Raw genomic sequence first — 13,134 nt, forward strand, 5'->3', positions numbered from 1 at the left:
AAGCAATGTAGTTTAAATAATAAAATTTTCATCTTTTTTTCTCATAATTTTCATCACTTTTTCATCTATATTATAATTGATTTACCAAAGCATTACTTTGTCTTATGTGGTGGAACTGGGCTTCCATGAATCGACTGAAATCTCTGGTTTATTGATTTATGTTATTGACCATAAGACATTTTGTTAACACTTTAGTATAGGGTCCAATTCACACCAATAACTAGTTGCTTATTAGCATGTCTATTATTAACATATTGGCTGTTTATTAGTGCTTATAAAGTACATATAACGCATGACATCCCTAATCCTACCCAGTACCCTAAACTTAACAACTACCTTATAAACTATTAATGAGCAGCAAATAAGGAGTTAATTGAGGCAAAAGTCATAGTTAATGGTTAGTTAATAGTGAGAATTGGACCCTAAAATAAAGTGTGACCGAAATGGTTTAAAGGAATTTTCTTTTGATCATCACTATATGCACTTCCTCTTCAATATCAGTATATAGCACGTAAAGCAAACAGGGTTCAGCTAATATATATTTCTGTTGATGGATGAAATACATTACAACAACAGTGATGAGAGAAAAAAACGTGGACAAATCATTCACTCTTGTTCAATGCGAATGCCGTATGTCGGAATATGAGCAGTCATTTATTCCGTCATTAATCGGGTGCTGATAGTGCGCGCACACAGAAGAGTCCTGAATAGCACACGTTAATGTGTTCATAAACTAAAGGTACAATTTGTGAGATATTTACAGTAAAATATCCAAAAACCACTAGGTTAGTGTTGTATATTTTGTCCAGCTGATTACTAACAATATCTCTAATGTTTTCAACTACTTGTAAATCATGAGAAAATTCCAATTCTAAACAGTGACACGGGGCAGTGCAGTCGCCTGTCAATGACATTAGTTACCCTTTGTTACCGCTTTTACTGAAACCACAGGACAACAGTGTCGTGGACAAATGCAGAAGTAGTGACAAACTTCAACTGGAAAGAGAAAGATAGAATATTCTTATTTTATTTTATTTTTTTTAAAGTAGGCCTATAGTTTTTCCATAAACATAGCACATACCAAACTGTACCGAAACCATGAATCTAAAACCGTGAAACACACCAAACCTTGAAAAAGTTGAACCATGCCACCCCTAATATATTCAAGTTTATTTGTATAGCACTTTTTACAATACAAAACGTTACAAAGCAACTTTACATTACATTCAATATTTGTTAGTTCTATTTGTTGATTCACACATATATATATATATATATATATATATATATATATATATATATATATATATATATATATATAGATAGATAGATAGATATGTGTGTGTGTGTGTGTGTGTAGTGCTTGTGTCAAACAATGAATCGCAATTAATCAATTTTTTTTTAACATATAATGTATGTTTGTGTACTGTGTATATTTATTATTTATAGGCTATAAAAATACACACACATACAGGACGTGTGTGTGTGTGTGTGTATATATATATATATATATATATATATATATATATATATATATATATATATATTCTTACATTTTATATAAGTATATTTAATATGTAAACAACATTTTTCATATGTTTGTATTTATATATACAAAATTATTTTTTGTAATTCAACACGATTCATTGTTTGACAGCACTAATATACAGTAAAGGCCTATACATTATATATATGTGTGTGTGTTTTTATATATACACGTTGTTTTTGATCATCATATTTTTGTGACCAGAAAAATACATGCACTCCCTCTTCAGTATCAGACTAGTAAACTTATTGAACCAGAAATATGGTCAACTAGATTATCTGACATTCTGATCGTGTAGATCTTGCTTGACTCATTTGTTTGATTCTTAGCCAAAGGTTTAAATAAAGGTTCCCCAGGGTGATATCATAAACTGAGTAAAAGGAACTGACTGACTTTGTTTAACCTATTTTAGTCCAGAAAAAGCTCACTTATTAAACATTAAATACATCCATCACAATTTTTTCTCCTTCACTGAATAAAATATAATTTAAAGGCAAATTTCATAAATTCATCCATAGAAATAGTTTACATTTGTCATCAAAGCTAACTTATTTCAAGCATTTCAGCATGAGCTGTTAAGTTTTGGCTTATACTACTATAAATGTAGTCATATACTGGTTATAATAAAAATAATAATTATATAACAGTATATACCTTCATTTATAACTTATATACTACAGTTCTTTGTTAAACAGTCAGGGTTTGCTTTTTTTTTTAGTCCAGGGATGAATCAGGTAATGCTCAATTCAACAGCATGTAAAGCAGGATGGAAAGAGTATAGCTGATGACGGAAACTGTCAGTGAGTTGCTGGATGATGCCGTAGTTGTAGTTGTAGAATCTACTCTCATTGGCGTAGTCATGGGTTGAGTTGTAGTTTTAGTTGCAGAATCTACACTTGTTGGCGTAGTCATGGGTTGAGTTGTAGTTTTAGTTGTAGAATCTACACTTGTTGGCGTAGTCATGGGTTGAGTTGTAGTTTTAGTTGTAGAATCTACACTTATTGGCACAGTGGGATGAGCTGTAGTTGAAGTTGTAGAATCTACACTTGTTGGCGTAGTCATGGGTTGAGTTGTAGTTTTAGTTGCAGAATCTACACTTGTTGGCCTAGTCATGGGTTGAGTTGTAGTTTTAGTTGCAGAATCTACACTTGTTGGCGTAGTCATGGGTTGAGTTGTAGTTGTAGTTGTAGAATCTACACTTGTTGGCGTAGTCATGGGTTGAGTTGTAGTTTTAGTTGCAGAATCTACACTCGTTGGCGTAGTCATGGGTTGAGTTGTAGTTTTAGTTGTAGAATCTACACTTGTTGGCGTAGTCGTGGGTTGAGTTGTAGTTGTAGTTGTAGAATCTATACTTGTTGGCATAGTCATGGGTTGAGTTGTAGTTTTAGTTGTAGAATCTATACTTGTTGGCACAGTCTCTGTCACATTAGCCTAGAGAACAATTAAAAAGGTTATTAACCAATGCCAATTTTAGATGTTAAAAATTAAACACAATACAGTGTTTTTTCCTCAGATTTCATTGCTGTGAATGCAGATTTCATCCCTACTACCATTCTCAATATTGTAGAATAATAATTATATATATATATATATATATATATATATATATATATATATATATATATAAAACAGGGTTCCTCAATAGGCGACCCGCACTAATTTCAAATAATTTGGCATTAAAATTGAATCCCCGAGGAAACTGCTTTCTTTTACTGTCTATGAAACTGCTGCCTCGTTCCATTTATGACGTGCTGACACAGAACTCCAATGATTTGCAATGCTTTGTCCAGTGTAGATATACGAAGTGACGGCAAAAACATGGCAGGTGCTAAGTAAAGAAAAGTGGACACTGAAAATAGATGATTCAAATGTGAATGGACTGAAAAACTGTTTAAAGAGAGTGAGTGATACCGTCTTTGTTATGGATGCTGTTTCGCGGTGAGTTCACAGTCTTAATGTGCTTGCTTTAGCTTAATTTATTTTAAAGATCTGAGGTAGAAATATCCATTGTTGCTTTAACTATGGCTATAAAGATCACGCAAAATAATATTCAATCTCACATTAGACACTTTTAACATTGAATAAAGCACATAATCATTAGGCTACTTGAGATTATCACTGTCATAACTTGTATGTTGTTCCTGCTGCGACTTCTAAAGTAGAATTCCGTGCCGTTTATTATTGTCACGTGTCGCTGTCGCAGGTGGTTAGGACAAAAACTACATGGAAAAGATTTTTATCGCGTCGCGTCACATCTGTTTGGGACACACGGTGTTGCAGTTTGATCCCCCCCAAAACATCTAGGTATAATAATAACAATGCTGTCAGATCTAATAATTGAATCTGCAATTAATGAATCTGGAGAGAAGAGATCCAGTCTGGAGATGAGCAGGAACAGTTGATTTGCATGGCAGACATGGAAATCCAGATGTTTTGTTTGTCCTTTTGTTTTTAATATTCAACAGGCAAAGTTTTTCTATATCTAATTGCAAAAATGTGTATAATTGTTTTAATAAACAAGACTACAGAAGTATATTTTTCTCTAATAAATAGATTTTCAAATAGAAATTTGACTTTTTTTTTTAATAATGTCACAACTTTTTGTTGGATTTCTGGTTAAAACAAGAATTTAAAATAATTGAAGATAAACCCTCTAAAAACAGGTTTTATTAAATCGGTCCTTGCTGGGGGTTTTTTTTAGGACATTTTTTCAATGGAAAACCACACAAGTATTATATTATATTATATTATATTATATTATATTATATTATATTATATTATATTATATTATATTATATTATATTATATTATATTATATTATATTATATTATATTATATTATATTATATTATATTATATTATATTATATTATATTATATTATATTATATATTTTCCCAAAAAGTTAACTCAAATAGCTTTGATAAATGCTTATCAGAATTTCAATTTATCTTAATTTATTCAAGACCATCTGGTCACACATATTTTAATAACACATAATTATATTATAAGATGACAACAGTGACAACATGGAGTGTGAATATAAAACACACTAGTTTTTGATGGATGTATGTGTATTTACCTGAGCCTGGGAGACCAGTAGAGCCAACATCCAGAATTGTATGATCAGGCACTTCATGATGTAGAGAAAACAGTAAAATATGCCACAGAGAATGAGATTTGCTTCGATACTATGTCAAAATGCGACCAATCCAGCAGCTCCTTCCAATGTGTTCTGTGGCCCCACTCCGCTCTTATATAGGGCTCATTTATGAGCTGTAATTATGTCATATTTTCACAGGTGTGAATTAGTGAAAACCACTCCCTGGTCCAGGATGAAGGTGACTTCATGCTACTGTTTTATGGATTTTTACTGGTTAACCTTTTCCTGTAAACAGAAATCAAACAATTGTCCTCTTTGTCACTCACACTGTGCGGTAATATATGTAATCTTATTATTTAGATTCACTGTGTTAAAAGACCATTGATATGCCAATATATTGATGTTATGACAGAATAGTTTTCTCATGATGAACATATTTTTTTGGAAAAATACTTTTGCTTCCTTGTCCCTCTGGATCATGTGACCATAAAGGAAAACCTCTACAAATTAGTCCTATAATGCTCTCAATAAAGATATACATTTATAGTATCATTTAAACTCACAACTCAAGTGAAGCCTATGAACTTTATCAGCCTTACTACGTCGTTCATTGGTTTTAGAGTTGCTTCTGTTTTCTTCTTCCTGATTGTTTTCTCATCAAAACTCTTTCCTCTATTGCCAATGTAGGTCACACTGACCTACAGTGGCATTAGATTTTCAGTCAGCTTTCAGGCCTCACCACAGCACATAAACTGCCCTTTTGTAAATATTACAAATTACTTGCTTCTTGCGTCAGACTAAGGCTGCATCTCATTGCTAGTTTTACTTGATCTTAGTGCTGCGTTCGACACCATGGATCATGACATACTCATAGATCAATTACAAAACTATACAGGTATTCAAGGACAGGCTTTTAAGATGGTTTAGTAACTACCTGTCTGATCAGTACAACCTTGTTTATTTAAATGGGGAGTCATCTCATTTATCACCAGTAAAATATGGAGTGCCACAAGGATCTGTTCTAGGTCCTCTGCTATTTTCAATATAAATTTGGCCCCTTGGTAATACTATTAGAAAATACGGGATTAATATCCACTGTTATGCTGATGATACTCAACTACATATCTCAGCAAGACCAGATAAAACTTCTAAATTATCTTAGCTAACAGAGTGTGTTAAAAAATTTAAAGACTGGATAACCAACAATTTTCTCCTATAAAATTTGGATAAGACAGAGATATTACTTATGGAATCAAAAAACAGTAAATAGTGTCTCATAGATTTGTGTCTCATACAAATAGTGTCTCATACAATTTGTAACTAGATGCATGTACTGTTAATTCCTCTACAGTCAAAAATCTGGATATTGTATTAGACAGCAACTTGTATTTCGGAAACCATATTTCCCATATTACAAAAACAGGATTCTTCCATCTCAGAAACATTGCCAAGCTACGAAATATGTTACCTGTTTCTGATACAGAAAAGCTAGTTCATGCATTCATGACCTCTAGACTGGACTATTGTAATGCACTTCTAGGTGGTTGTCCTGCATCTTCAATAAACAGGTACAGGTAGTCAAAAAAAGAGTCCTTTCCAGGTCAAGAAAATATGATCATATTACCCCAATTCTACAGTCTCTTGCACTGGCTACCTATTAAACAGCATATCAGTTAATAGTGTTCATCGTCTGTTTGATTACATCTAAGTGATTTTTATGTACCTTTCTGCCATATGCACTTAAAGTGAGAGTCACCACTGGTAAGCTACTACTAAATATTGTAGAAACATATTTTTCTGTAAATTTGCTTTGTAATGATTTTCAACATAAAAAGTGCTATACAAAAAACTTGAATTGAACTGATTTGCAGAGTGATTTATTTAATAATATTAATAAAGGATAATGTGAATGGATGCTCCTCAACAGGACTCTGTACTCTTGACACAGGCTTTGAAGGGCTGTTGAATTCAGGGTGCAGAAATGTATGTTTTATTTATAATGTTTTATTTAGTAAGATTTCAACTAAACTTTCTGAAGGTTACAGTAGTCAAAAATCAGTAGGAAGTGTTAAGGCCTTTGCTTTGAATGACTTCAGCATCTGCAGCAGCAGGATATCACTAGTCTCACACAATACTTTAGTGTGATCTTGGTCCACTCTTCTTCCAGTGTATTCGACAGTTCTGTGACAACAGTGTGTTTCTTTGCCATAATTTAGGATTTTCCACAGATTTTCAGTACGTCTTAGATCAGGACTCTGGCCCATCTGTTTCATTATTTCAATGTTTTACCTTCAAGTAATTAACTGTTTTGCTGTGTGATGGGGCAGTGTCCTGCCTGAAAATTCCTGGCTAATTGGGCAGTGAACACAAAAAAGAAACTGTGCAAGATGTTTTGGTACATATTTGCATTCATGTTGCTGCCCAACTCCTGCTACAGAAAATGTCTCCCAAACAATGACATTTCCTCCCCCATCTTCTTCTTTACACACTTTTGGTTCAGTCATTCCCCAGTTTGACGACAGGGTGATGGAGGATTTCAGTCACATGTTAAGCTAGCAGTTAAATATGGTTTATCATATAATAAGTGAAAATAGCACCAGGTGAAAAATTAACAACACTAACGGGGAGGTTCTCTATTTTGTTCAGAGGTTTTTAGACTATGCAGTAGACTATATTTAAAAGAATTATGCTTAAAAAAAATATTTTACTCCTATTAAGATAACTTCAAATAAGTGACCTCAAAATTTTGGAAATTGTAGGTCAAACATCAAAATTTGTTTATATTTACAAAATGCATTTGAGCTGTAGGTAAAGAAATCAGAAATATTTTCTTTGTACTTTTGTCAATGCATAAATTTTTAAAGTGAATTAAAAACTCAGATTCTTGATTTCACAGAATTTTACAAAATGTCCTAACTTTTTTTGAAATTCAGATTGTAAACAAGTACAAATACACTTTTACTTTTTATAAAACATTACAAATCTGCTGAAAACCTGTCCATTTTAAGTTCAGAGACCATTTGTCCATTATATTATATTATATTATATTATATTATATTATATTATATTATATTATATTATATTATATTATATTATATTATATTATATTATATTATATTATATTATATTATATTATATTATATTATATTATGTAATTTTTAGAGTTTGTTTTTTAGTCTTTGCACAAAATTTTCCCAAAAGTTCCAAATTTGCATTCTCAACCTCTTGAAAACTGACTTTCTAATTCACATAAAACAAAGACAATGAACACAAATACAAGACTCCTTAGAAATGTTTTTTTTATAAAACTGTAAATCTGTCAGTTTAGCAGTGAGTATAGCTACAGCACATAAAAAATAAATGTTTTTCTTTTGAAACATGTCGTGTAATTCTATTTTTGCCATGCAATCTACAATTTGACAGTGCTATATGTAGACAATTCATACTGTGCATGTGTGATTCAGCATGAAGCAGAATGACACACAGTCTGAACTAAACAGTTTTTTTTTTTGGTGATTGATTCTGAACTGATTTGGTGCTAATGTTATGAGCCCAAGAAAACCGAAGGCTTGAATCAAGGGCAATCATCGCAAGTGCTGTCATTACGTTGAGCACAAAAGAACCTGTGAACCATTTTCTTCAACCAGTTTATTGAATCGAACTGTCCAAAAGAACTACTGGTGATCCAAAAACCAATGCAACCGATTCTTTACTAGATACGAGTCAATCTTTCGTTCATTATCTACCTCGGCTCAGTGTTCATCTTCAGTTCACTCTTCACAGCAGTTCAGTCAGTGTACTGTTTGAGTAAATGAATTAATCCAGGATATTGGCTTGTTTTAACTCAGAAAGAGTGTCAGCCACATTAAAAAAGTTTAACAGCTTAAGTCATTTGTGGATTAATGCTTATTAGAGACACAAACAGTTTCAAACGATTCAGTTCGATTTGGTGAACTGGTTCAAGATCCGGATACATTGACTGATTAGTTTGTGAACCAGATATCACTAAACTGCAGTGTTTTTAAATCTCACAACAGACCTGGAAGAGAAGACAATGCTGAATAAAGTTGTAGTTTTGGACCAAAATGTATTTTTGATGTTTCAAAAAATTCTAACTGACCCTCTGATGTCACATGGACTACTTTTATGATGTTTTTCTTACCTTTCTGGACATAAACATGAACTGAGAGCTCTCGGATTAAATCTAAAATATCTTAAACTGTGTTCCGAAGATAAACGGAGGTCTCACGGGTTTGGAACAACATGAGGCTGAGTTATTAATGACTTCATTTTGATTATTGGGTCAACTAACCCTTTAATATAAATGTACTTTTTAATGAACTCAAATAGAAAAAGATTGAGGTCTTGGTTCAGGAGGCAATGTGAAATTAGTTAGATCTTGTTTGTGATAAACAAGCTTTTATAGGCTACTTCCCTCTGCCATTAACAGAAACAGCTAACATTATGTTGAACATCCAATCAGCTGGCCTCTCACTCATTGCACTCTTTTTTTTCTCTTTAAAAAGTTCTTATTTTCCAGTACAAATATAAAAAACATAGTTTTATCTTAATACAGCAAAATAAAGATACATTATTGTCATTGAATATAGTTATTTTTTTATTTTCCTATTGTTAAATTCTTATTTTAAGCATAAATATAACAAAGTTTAAAGAGGAAGAAAAAAACTCTAATAACAAGTCTCACTTTTCAATAAGTTTTACACAATTTTGTTTCTCAACTAGATGTGTCTTGTTCAAATGATGTTGACACATTTATAATACAAGACAAAATACAGATTAAGAAAACAATTTGCATTTGCTTAGTTTGGTTACATTTGCTACATCATGCTTTCCACGTGTTTAAACAATGTATAATTGATAATCCAACATCAAGATTATGAAATGTAGGACACATTCAATTGGAATGGCATGACTGGAATGCTCAAACATTATTAGCACTCTGTATTAGACCAAGTAGAACATTAAATTGAGCTTTGTTAAGAACATTTCTATTAAGATAATGTACGGCATTGTTATGGACTGACAAGATTAGCATTGCATCACACAATATTTGTGAGTTATCTATATAGCAAAATAAACATGAAAGTGCCACAAAAAGTCATTTCCTGACTACTAACTACAAAAATAACTGAAGAATGATTAATGAGAGTTAATGGAGGTAAAGCATTATTTGACTGCATTAAAGATCCACTATGACAAGAGACATCAGAGAGATCAGCAGAAATCCAAAGTGGACAAACTGGGCTGAAGCACTGCCATGAGAATGGTCGAAGGAGTCAGGGTTTGGGCTGGGAGTCAGCGGGGGGTTTGCCATGGTGCTGGTTGTGACCACAGGTTTGGTAAACGTAGGTTGGGTCATGATGGGATGTGTTGAAGTGATCCAGGAGCTCTGGAATTTAAGGTTTGGAGAAGAGCTGGTAATATGAGTCGAGGAAGTGGTGATGTTTGAGTTGGTCATAGTTTGGGAGATATCTTGGGTGGATGCAGCCACAGGACTGATTGTTGTGTTAATATTGGTCTGTTCAGGTGTGCTCTGTTTGAGGGAGCAGATAAAGACAATTTATGAATAAAATTGTCAGTTGAAATACTTAGAATGATAGAAAGTTCTAACATGTTTCCTCCTTTTCCAATTTAATTGAAGCATGAAAAGAAAATAATAGCTGTGTTAAGGAATAGTACGACTGAATCACCCTGGGTTAGAATTAGAAGAACATTAAACTGAGGCATGATTTATATATATATATATATATATATATATATATATATATATATATATATATATATATATATATATATATATATATATATATATATATATATATATATATTAGGGGTGTAACGGTTCACAAAATTCACGGTTCGGTTCGATACGATACACTGATGTCACGGTTCGGTTCGGTTCGGTTCGATACGTTTTAGATACAGCAAAATGTAAAAACATCTCAACTTTTCAGAATGCCGCAAGCGCACCGCGGGTCATGTGACAAGAACCAACCAATCAGCTTCATCCTTTCCTGTAACAACGTTGAGAGCTCAGCCAAGATGAAGGATCAGCTGATCATAGTTGTATATGGATTGCAATTTTGAAATAAATTTAGTAGCAGAGCTACTGCAAGCGATTTTTAGAGCTGCAAATCCATTTATCCTTCGCTGAAATTTCCGCGTCTCATGGAGAGAGCACGTCATTGTTGCTTAGCAAAGACAGACGCCTCAGGAGAAAGACGCGCTTAGCGTTTTCCATGCGTTTTTAGGCACGATATGTGAACGGCCCCTAAGGCGCTCGCTCACTCAGCACGCGCTGAAGGCTCGTTGCAAAATGTCGAATGCATTTAACAGACCAGAAATATAAGATCCTAAAATAACCAACAGGTCTGGTGTTTGGGTTGGATTCCCTGTAAGCTATAGTTTCTAAATGCTGCAGGGATAGTTTGCTGCGTGCATGTTTCTCCTTTTTTTTCGTCTTTTCCCAGATAGTACTGACGCATATATCCCAGATATTCCCGCTGGTGTTTTTTTTTTTTTTTGTATTCCCGCTGGTGTACCCTGTCATGTTGCAGATGCGACATACCGTTGTTTTTTTATCCACCACTCTCTTGCCATCACCATTATAGCTTAAAGGGAATCCAAAGTGCACCCAAACACCAGACCTGTTGGTTATTGGAGGATCTTCTCATTTCTAGTCTGTTAAACGCATTGGCTATTTTGCAACGAGCCTTCAGCGCGTACTGAGTGAGCGAGCGCCTGCTGAGTAGCCTAACATAAACATATAAGATGGTGTTTTTTTCTTCTTCGGGAGTGTCAGGGGCGTTGCCTGTTACGTTGTTTGGGTTATTGGGCTACCTTGTTGAACGCATATCATTATATTTCTCTCTCTCTTTTTTTTTTTTTTTTTTCAAATATAATTAAATACTCCAACGAACCGTTCGGTATACATAATGCGTACCGCGTACCGAACCGAAAGCGTCGTACCGAACGGTTCAATACGAACACGCGTAGCGTTACACCCCTAATATATATATATATACATATATATATATATATATATATATATATATATATATATATATATATATATATTGTTTTTTTTCTCATAATGAGAAGAATCAACTCATGCATCTTTGGAAAGGAAATTGAAGTGAACTGCCAAATCTGATATTGCTGAATTTATATATCTGCTTATAATATATGTTTATATGCAGGTTAACTGGTGTTCATGACACAAACATTGACACATGACTAATACATTCCAAAATGGACATGACCCCTCATGCTTGCAGGTAATGTCCTGAGTTGACTCATGCCAAAATAAAGACATAAAAAATTTGACAACGTTAATTTTTAGCTAACATAAACTAACATGGATCTTGGTCAGTGTTAGTTAATAACCACAGTTGTCCTTTGTTCATGTTAGTTTACATTGCATCAACTAATATTGACATAATTGAATTTTCAAACTAAAGTCAATCAATGCTGTTGAATTATTGTTTGGTGGCTAATTATTAGCGCCATAGCCACTTTTCTAAAAACCTTGTTTGTTAAAATCTCAGTCCAGCTTGTATGTGTATCAGATGGTAATTAGACTGTGGGGGTGCAGGTTGGTCCTGAATCAAAACAGGACAGGCAAATGGTACCAGAACATGATTAGAACATCGCTACAGGGAGAATAAAAGTTCATGTCAGGTACACGACTCCTGTCTCATATATAAAGCCCAGACTGCTCTTTTGCATATCCTGGACCTTTAGGCTTTTTCTGTCAGTTCCCTTTCATCTCCTCTTAAATGTTCTATCTTTATTATCTCATTTAGTATCTGACTCTTTCCACTCATAAATGAATGGGGCCTATAATCAAAGGAAAAATATTTTCTTTCAACTAGAAGCATTTTTTAAGCACCACCTTTACTGTTGAGGATCAGTAATTTTCTTTATGAATAGTGTTGACTGCAGTAACAAATTGTTGGGCATTTGCAAGTCAATTTGGATAATAGCACCTGGAAAATGAATAAATGGAAATATAAATGTAAATGTAAATGTAAATGTAAATGAATGCTTTTCACATGTTAAAAGGAAAGTTAATATTTTGAGCAGCTTGTGTAGGTTTCCTTAACTAAGTGATTTTCTTATTATGAATCAGATTAAAACGAATGAATAAAAGGATTATTAAGAATAACTCAGACTAAATAAATCAGGCTAAATTGTAGTGTAATGTGACAATTGAAAATAGCATAGTAATACTCAGTTCAGTGTTCAGTGCCAAATGATCCTTCAGAAATCATTTTATTGTGCTGTTTTGCGTGCTCAACAAAACATTTCTTATTATTGTTAAAAACTTTTTTCCTGGTTAATATTTTTTGGGAAACTGTGACCCCAGAGTTATTAGAGTTTTTTTTTCTTTTAATAGCATTTATTTTACATTTATTTGAAAAAATACATTATAAAATTAATTTTGGTTAATTTTGATGAATCTAAA

This window comes from Carassius auratus, chromosome 19 (assembly GCF_003368295.1).
Source record: "Carassius auratus strain Wakin chromosome 19, ASM336829v1, whole genome shotgun sequence".
Classification (NCBI taxonomy): Eukaryota; Metazoa; Chordata; class Actinopteri; order Cypriniformes; family Cyprinidae; genus Carassius; species Carassius auratus.